Consider the following 9,802-nt stretch of genomic DNA (forward strand, 5'->3'; position numbering starts at 1 on the left):
AATCTAAAAGAGACTACATAATAAGTGGTCCTTAATATTATATTAATTTAAAATCAGGTCAGTTCTAAATTTGGGGGTATCATGCCACCTAATATCAAACTATACTATAAGGTTATAGTAATCAAAACAGACACATAAGTCAATGAAACAGAATAGAGAGCTTAGATATAGGCCTACACCAATATGGTCAATTATTCTATGACAAAGGAGGCAAGAATATACAATGGGGTAAAGACCATCTCTTCAATAAATTATTTTTGGGAAAGTATTGAGATACACGCAAAAAACAAACAAACAAACAAAAAACTAGACCATTTTCTTATACCATATACATGAATAAATGCAAATAGATTAAATACTTAAATGTAAATTTAAGGCATAAAACTACCAAATCATAAAAGTCCTAGAAAAACACATAGGCAGTAAGTAAACCCTTTGACATTGCTCTTAGTAATATTTTTTGAATACATCTCCTTGGGCAAGGGAAACAAAAGGAAAAATATACAAACAGGACTATATCGAACTAAAATGTTTTTGCACAACAAAGGAACCTATAAACAAAACAAAAAGACAACCTGCCAAATAGGTGAAGGTATTTACCAATGATACTCAAAATATATAAACATTCCATACAACTTAACATCAAAAAAACAACACACCCTAATTAAAAATGGGCAGAGGACCTGAAATAGACACTTCTCAAAAAAAAAAAAAAAAAAAAGGGCATCCTGATAGTTAATAGACATATGAAAAGATACTCTATGTTACTAATCATCAGCGAAATGCAAATTAAAACCACAATGAAATCACCTTCCAGAATGACTATCATCAATAAACCGGCAAACAACTGTTGGTGAAGAGGTGGAGAAATGGGAACCCTCACACACTGTTGGTAGGACTACAAATTGGTGTGGCCACAATGGAAAACAGTATGGATGTTCCTAAAAATGTTAAAATAGAATTACCTTGTGACCCAGCAATTCCACTTCTGGGTATTTACCCAAAGAAATCCAAAAAGACTAATTTGAAAAGATATATGTATCCTTATGTTTGTTGCAATATTATTTCTAATAGCAAAGATATGAAGGCAACCGAAGTGTCTATCAATAGATGATTAAATAAAGAAGATGAGGTACCTATATACAATGAAATATTACTTGGCCATGAACAAGACCAAAAATTTACCATTTGCAACAACATGGATGTACCTAGAAGGTACATGCTAAGTGAAATAAGTCAGACAGAGAAAGACAAAACCATATGATTTCATTTATATGGAAAACCTAGAAAAAGTAAACAAACAAATAAAATAGAAACAGAACCAGAGATACCAAGAACAAACTGGTCATTGCCAGATGTGAGCGGTGTTGGGGACAGGTCGAAAAGGGTAAAGGGATTAAGAAGTACAAATGGCTGTTACAAAATAGTCAGGGATGTAAAGTACAGTATAGGGAATATAGTCAATAATATTGTAACAACTATATATGGTGCCAAGTGGATGCTCAACTTATTGGGGGGAGGATCACTTCATACATTCTATAAATGTTTAACCACTGTGCTGCACATTTAAAACTAACATAATATTTAATGTTAACTATAATTGAAGAAAAAAGAAAATAATCTTAGCCTTATGGCTACTATTTTTCATACTATTTTTAATACTGTTTTCCCTGCCTAGAATTACTTTCCTTTTCTTCCTTCACCTAGCAGTTTTTAAAGACATTCTTTTTTTTTTTTTTTTGCTTAAACTACTTGAAGTTTATTATATAAATTAATTTTTATTTTGTATAAGCTTTTGGGGGGAAAGTTTTATATCAGCTTATTTTCAGAGTCAAAAGTATGGACTTAAAATTTCAGAGCTGACAAAAATCATTTATAAGTTTAATAATAATGGAGACAGAAAAATATTTTTCCCTGAAAACAAAAACTAGATATTTCCATCTTCATTTAATCCGCAGAGGAAATACAAAGAGCTCCAATATTTATTTTTCTCCCTAATGCCATGGCTGGTATCTAATTAGAACACAGAAGACTATGACCCAAAAGAAGAAAATATTACTCCTATGACTAAAAATTAATTGATGTTGCCTATGATTCAGAATAAATAAAAATAAGATTATGTGTTAAATGTTTTTAAAAAACAAAATTGGGTCAGTTCTACTTTGCCATTTTTAAAACTAGACACAATCCCTCCACCAATTTCTTGGCTGTTCTTGTTGGATTTTTGCTATTTCTTTATGTTAATTGCTTTTTTTGGTTCATCTGGAATCTGTAAATATTCCTTAAAAATGCTTCTTTGACTTCTATTAAGCAATTTGCAATAGAATTAAGCAACAGAAGTTTGGTCATTTGGGGAATTATCCAAAAGGATTGTGCCTAGAAGGCTGTTCTATTTTTCTTTGAAGAACATTTTTCTCTGAGTTTATGCAGATTTGAAGAGGCGAATCCAAGTGCTCTCTAAAGATTATTAGGCAGGACAAAGCATTTAGAGAGGACAATGTGGCACGTTTTCTCTGGAAATTAACCAGTCACTTCCAGCGTACAAATCAGGTTCTATGTCAGAGGCTTTCATTTGAATCAAAGTAAATTGCAGTAAGGGTTTAGAAAATGGTGCTTATTCATCAAAAAACAAACAAATAAATAAAATATCTTATGTTTGAATAATGTTCTGCAGTTTAAAGTTTTTTCACATCTATTATCAGCCTTGATCTTCACAAACACATGCAATATATATTTCATGCCATTGTAAGTACATTAACTCTTTGGACTTTTTAGTGTAAATAAATATTATTAAAAGCCATTTAACTTCATTAGTGTACAAGTTAGTATGTATGACTAAATAAAAGACTCCCATACTATTTTATACTGTTAAACAATTGAAAATATGGTTCTTGTTATGGAGCTCTAAGTTAAAATAATAGTATCTCAAAGATGCATGTTCTTTAATATTGTTTCATATGCTACCTACAGGTGACATTTTTAATAAAGCTACCATGAAAGGTATTTTCAGCATTGCTTACCTGAATGGTCTTGAAAGAAACCTTACATTATTTTAATAATATTACAAACCCACTTTTAGTCCTCCTGAGTTGAATATTTGGGCATACTCAATAGATCAATACTACTTATAGGGTTTGTTTGTTTATTTGCTTGGTTATCAGAGAGTGAGAACTTGGTTCTCATTCAACTAAAGCAGAAAATGTCTGGGCAGTGTCTGTCAGTGTTGATCAATAGGTCATTTCTCCTCAACATTCAGCAAATTCATTGATTGATTCACTTCTTAAAATATGTTGAAACAGTTCTCTGTACAAGACCCTCTTTTAATATTTGTATGGCCATCCTAAAGGTTTTACTTGGGATGTTATCCTCGGTAGGATTTTGTAGTGTATTAGAAACTTTGTTTATCGAGCATGGCGGAATGATAAATTGTACTTCTGTTTACATGGCTAATTGTAAGGGTTTGGAAACATTCCTTTGATGTACTCAGAGCAGCTAATGAAGACAGTTAAATAAACAACCTTAATAATGAATCTAGACGTTCATACAGACATAGTCTGCTAATTTGCTTCTTGTCCCTGGCCCAAACTTTTATGTCTCTCTTCCCAAGTGGAACACCTATTTTGAAATTAATGGAAAGCCAGCTTTTTATTCATAATGCAACACTGTACTCCCTCACTTAGTATGACAGCGCTTTGTTTTGTTTTGCCAATATGGAAACTGAAGCTCAGAGAAGTGAAGTGATAAGCCCTAAATTACCCCGCCAGTTGGTCAAAGAGTCAGTCTAGAATCCAGGTTTCCTGATGGTATCCACAAGGCTATGATGCTTCCTTTAAAAAATTAAGTACGTAGATAATATCTCTTGAGATGCACTCTATAGTTCATCAATTAATATATATCAACTTGAGACTATTAAACCTGTCTTTGGCAGGTTTGTTAAATAGTTGTCTCACATTGTCATTTTGCCTTAATGCAGCTCTTATTAACTTGGAGAAAGTATCAAAACTTTCCCTCTAATGTGTTTGGTGCTTACTCAATGTCAAGTTTAGTGCCTAGCCCTAGACTGTCATGTTTGATGGGAAGGTAGATTGAATTTCTGTTTCATTTTCAAGAATTGTGCTCTTAGAACAGGGCATCCTAACCCCCAGACAAGCTTGTCCTGCAGACGTGGTGGTGTAATGAATTAGTCTTGCACGAGTCTGTGGCTTCTGGAAGGCTAAGCAGGGAATCAAATCCTCCCTTTGTAGTGAGACAAGCTGCCAGAGAAGTGATTGATATTGCTACAGAAGTGGGACTTCAAGGAAGAAATAAGCAGATAAGTGGGGTAATAAGCAGATAATACTACTACTTTTCGCTTAGTGTCTTTTATCTGAGCATCTGAAGGCAGCTGTATCCTCACACATCAAGGCCTCTCAGTGTAAAGAGACAATGGGGTCTCTACTTTTACTTAGTGGCCTCTTCCACAACCAATAAATCAGTGAAAAGATTCCTAAAGGAAAAACAGTGTTAAATATTTTTTTAATCTATTCTCTGGGAAGCTAAACCACCAGGATATGAAGCAATCCCTCTAAAAGTTATCTTGATCTTGATGCAATGTTCTATAATGCACTTCCCCTATAATATTTGAATCTGATAAAAAGAAACTCCTACTGTACCAACTAAGGCATTTACTGTATTTTTAAAACCCTTCTGATCGTGTCAGGCTCACTCACTCCCTGTGAGTAATTCTCATTCTTGCATTTATTTTACTTCTTAAAAATGTCCCTTGTAAATCTTATTTTAGGTCGAAGTCCTTAGACAGTAAATCTTTCAGACAGCTTCAGGCCATTATGACTTCAAGGAACTATTGTGAAGTGAAGCTGTCATTTAATAAAGTTGATGGATCAAGTTAGAGATCTCTTTAGTATGCCTTCATTAATTTTGTACAAATCTTTTTAATTCAGACAAAGAGGCTAAGTTGCCAAGTGAAAATTTTTTTTTTCCTTTTAGCAGACCATGACTCAAAATTCAGAAGCCAGTTCCTAAGAGAGTTAGAGAACAATACTGGCTGCCACATGATTTTGGGGTAACTTTGTTCCTTATTTTTTTAAAAAAATAGCTATAATAGTAGTTCTAGACATTAAACCACTAAATATAAATACTAAGGAACATTAAAAAATATTGTTGAATCATCCTCTTCATCTCTGCCCTTTTGCTGTTGTTGTCACTTTAACTATGTTGTGTGTGTATATGGTTTTGGTAGCATGTGCTATTTATTTTTTCTTTAATTACAGAAACATTAAGGTTAGGAGAGATCTTAAAGGTCAGATGAGTCTGGCCTGTAGTTCCATCATTATGATATGTAAGCAACTAGCATACCTTAGGGAAAAAGAACACAGATTCACTCAATCTGTATTCCCCTGAAGGTCATAAAAATATCACTGGATACATAAAATAAAAATAAAAATCACCACTTACTCATGGCTAGATGTTTCAGGTTTTATTGTTTGACTAAAGACAAATTTGTTTTCTTTTAACAAACAGTATTTCCTTTAAAACACATTTCATACTTGGCAGAAGATGAAAAAGAACTGTGTATACTTAATAGTGCCTCTGTAGCCATCTTTCAATGTGACCAAATTCTTTTGTGAGTGGATGGTTTTCTAGTTGAGATAATGGAAGAAAGAAATTGTGTGTGTTTAGGGGGAAGTGATTTGATAAAGAGAACACAGAGATACTGCATGTATCACTATTTTGGAAATTTCAGTATACTAATGGTTATTCTAATCACCTCTATTTTCACTTTCCTCTTTATAGTTTATAAAGCACTTTATATAATTTAACAATCCTTAATTACCTTGGACATGAGGTGATATAGTTGGTGCTATCCACATGTGATAAAACTAGAAAACACAGTTTTAGTTTTGCCCCAGCCCACAGACTTAGCAACTATCAGAATCAAGACTTCAAGGCAGCCCAATTAACTTAATGCCACTGCCCTACAAGCCAAGTTCAAAGTGAGTTCAAAATATGGCATTAGATATAACACATCAGCCTGTCATTATCAAGTGCTGTGCAAAACGTTAGTAAATCTTGTCATCAAATATATCTCAAGACCCAGGTCTTGAGACACCCTATAGAAAATAAATTGAGTTAAAAACTACATATAAATAAGTCATTTGCCATGAATTGAGTCCACTCAATTTAACTTAATAGGTAGGTAAGTTTTTCAGGCTCTGAACTCTATCCCCCAAGTCAGTCTTCCTGCCTTTTTTCCACTTCAAACCTAGAGGGTGCTGCTCCTCTTGCTGGATTCTAAGTTCTGTCCTTCAGTATAAGCTAAGAACTACCTTCTACACAATAGATCCTAATGTCACTTCTTCTTCTGTTTCCACTTAGTTTTACCATGTTATTTGCTTAATTGTGCTTTGCTTCCAGGCTTTTGTGAAGTGCCCTCCAAGGTATTTGTCTACTTATTATACTTATTTGAGTGTCTAAAGCATCTGGTCATCATTTTTTTTAAAAATATATTTTTAATTGATTTTTTACAGAGAGGAAGGGAGAGGGATAGAGAGTTAGAAACATTGATGAGAGAGAAACATCGATCAGCTGCCTCCTGCACACTCCCTACTGGGTATGTGCCCGCAACCAGGGTACATGCCCTTGACCGGAATCGAACCTGGGACCCTTGAGTCCGCAGGCCGACGCTCTAGCCACTGAGCTAAACCGGTTAGGGCTAGTCATCATTTTTTACTGATGTCTAACTTTCCCTTTCTCATTTATCTCACTTTTTGTTTTTTACCTTTTAGAATCCCTAAATTTATAATGGAAAAACTTCCGCCAGAGAGAAATAGAGATTAGCATTTACGAATACCGTAATGTGTTTATTAGAAAACCCATCCTAGCAGCCAAAAATTTAACAGATTTTAAAGCAGAAATTGAGCTGGCTCATGAGATGGAGTTCTGGCACCCTTGGAAACAAGCCATGGTGACATGTATAAATGTGTATTTTTTTCTTAGTTAAATACAATGGATAATGCAATTCTTTCAAATAGAGATGCAATACTGAGAATGAGAAAAGTCGTTTCACATTCATAAAATAGTAGCAAAGCATCAGGACACTTATGTTCTACTTTTGGGTTTTATATTGTCTGTCTCTGAAAGTGTTTGATTACATGATTTATAAAGTTTCTTAATGGTGTAATATTCTTTAGTTCTACTTTTATTAGTGCTTAGAATTATTGCTCACATTATCATCACTATAAGCCAGGCATTCTCTTCCATCCCTTCTCTTTGCAGGACCACATTTTTTTTTCTCAAAAAAAGAGTGACAGAGCCCTTTCTCCTGTCCCTGCTGTTCTTGTTGGGGCATAAAAAGAGAAAGATACACCATCATTATGGGTGTGTCTACTTACAGTCCTAGGAAATAATGGGAAAAGTATTTATGAGCCAATGCTTAATTAATTGCTAACTGCTGAGACTCATAGAGGTGCAATGATGAAGAAATGGGACATTGTCTTTGAGTTTTTAAATTATCCTGAGAATAGGGGCCAGCCCTTTCTGGGGTAGAGTTCTCCAAGACTCTGAATCTAAATGTAAATGTCAGCCCCAGGAGGACAGAACATTGAATTTTCTAATTAACCTTGCAGGTCAGTCTTTAAGGAAATCAGGATATAGCATCCAGCTGTTTACAAAGGCGTTCAGTGCAATATTTGCTGAAGGTCAGAGGTCAAACAGTGTTGTGACAGTCAGGTGGACTTGGAAGGCACACTTCTCTGGGGAGCATGAGACAGAGAAGAGCAGTTGACGTTGATCTTTGGTGACAGCAATGACAGAAGACAGTCCTTCAAATTCTAGGTATTTTCTATCTTCTTTCAGTTCACAGGAAGATTTTCTATTTTTAATCCAAGGAGTTAGAAAAAATGGAACCATAGGAGATAAGAGGAGATCTACCTCACTTCACTATCTTCAGGGAAGTTAAATAGTAAATTACAAAAGCTTAATTACATTAAATATAAAAAAAATAAAAAGAATTCAACTCCACCACCTTCTAGTCTTATTCCACTATATCTTTCCTACTTTATCTTCCATCTCCCATGACCTTCCATGCTCACCAAAATCCATCTTCTTCTTCCGAATGCATAATTTAATGTCTCTGTCTTTTGGTCCTTTTGTTTTATTTTAGAAATGTCTTATTTCTCTTCCTCTTTTTCCAAAATCCTTCTCAACTAGAAAGACTCAACTCCTGTCCGCACCGGAGATAAATCATTCTTTCTTTTATGTTTCCATAACTTAACACTTAATTAGAATTTATTTTTATATATTTAATCTTAATGGTAAATGTACTATTTTTTTTTAAAATATGTCTGTTCCACTAGATCAAGAAGTCTGAGAACAGATATTGAGTCTTATCCTTCATTGGCTCTTACTGCAAGACCACATACAATAATATATGAAGTTAATATTTAAAATGAAATGTGTATGTGTGCAGGTGTGTGAATGAAAAGAAATAAAATGGCCCCTAACCAATGGTTTCTAATATCCCTTCTAGCATTAACATATCCCAAATGGATCTATGATTTGACCTCAGAATAAAATGAAAATAACTAATTTTAAATCAATTACTATTTACATTAGCCTTGACTTAATTTTTCTGTCTAAAGATTCCTCAGTTAGGAAGTTAGAGGAGGTAAAACTCAAATTTGAAAATTTGCCCAATGAGGTGAACCAACGAAATATTTTTTGACCTGCTCCTTTTTAGAGTAACAGTGACAATCAAAGAGAATGTTTGATGTTCATGCTTACCTAGTCTTTCAGGTATTGACCATGACTAAGATTTTATGATGGCTGCTAAATAAACATTATAAGAATGTGGACCATTGGAGGAATGAGTTTAGAGAGAAGTAGCTAAATATATCTTTTAAAGAGATGCTCAGACTGAAGCACCTGTGCTCTGGTTTGGTCATAATCTTACTCATACATTCAAGACACACCACTCACTGCCATTGACTCAGCCCTTTGTCCCTGTAGCTTAAACACCGTACCCTGCAGAGAATCTGTTTGCATTACAAAACCTAGTGAATGAAAAGGAATAATTGAAGGAGACTGCATATTTGATTAAGATGAAAGTAGTAAACCCATTTCATTCACATAGCAACCGAGTTGGCAAATCATTTCTCAGTTTTATTTTTCCTTTTGTTGGGGCCAGCTACACCACTGTGTATATGTGTGTATGCTTATGTTCAGATTATTTATAAGGTGTTCAGATTATTTTTCACATGTTCTTTCTGTAATTTGAACACAACTGTACTTGTGTCCACCCAAATAAATTATTTCTTTATTGTTATTAAGCTATCATACTTAGTTTTTCTTTACTTTTAAGCAACATATATTTTAACCCTAAAACACATTTCAATCATTACTGAAAATGATCTATTGTTTTCAGATGTAACACTCATCTTGAGTCATTTCTTAAATCTCTTTGTGATAACTGTTACAGAGTAGTCCAGTTAAAGATCCATGGAGATAAAGTTGTTGTGTTTTTTTTTTTGTTTTGTTTTGTTTTTTTTCACAAAATCAAACCATGGCCTCCTTAGGCCAGAAGATCTGGCTTAACCATTCAAGTCACAGGGGCACACCTACTTGATTGCACCACTTTTTAAATCAAGTTGTGAATCAGGCTTGGGAAGCTGGAACTAAGTCAGTTTATTGTGTCTGTAGAAAAAGGAAGCTCAGGAGATCAACATTAAGAGGAAAAAGCTACTAAAAGGGAGAGAATATCTTTGGGAGTCATTTGTGGCCACAAGATCTCTTATTTTACCTTTCA

The sequence above is a fragment of the Myotis davidii genome, unplaced genomic scaffold, assembly GCF_000327345.1.
Source record: "Myotis davidii unplaced genomic scaffold, ASM32734v1 scaffold41, whole genome shotgun sequence".
In the NCBI taxonomy this organism is placed as follows: Eukaryota; Metazoa; Chordata; class Mammalia; order Chiroptera; family Vespertilionidae; genus Myotis; species Myotis davidii.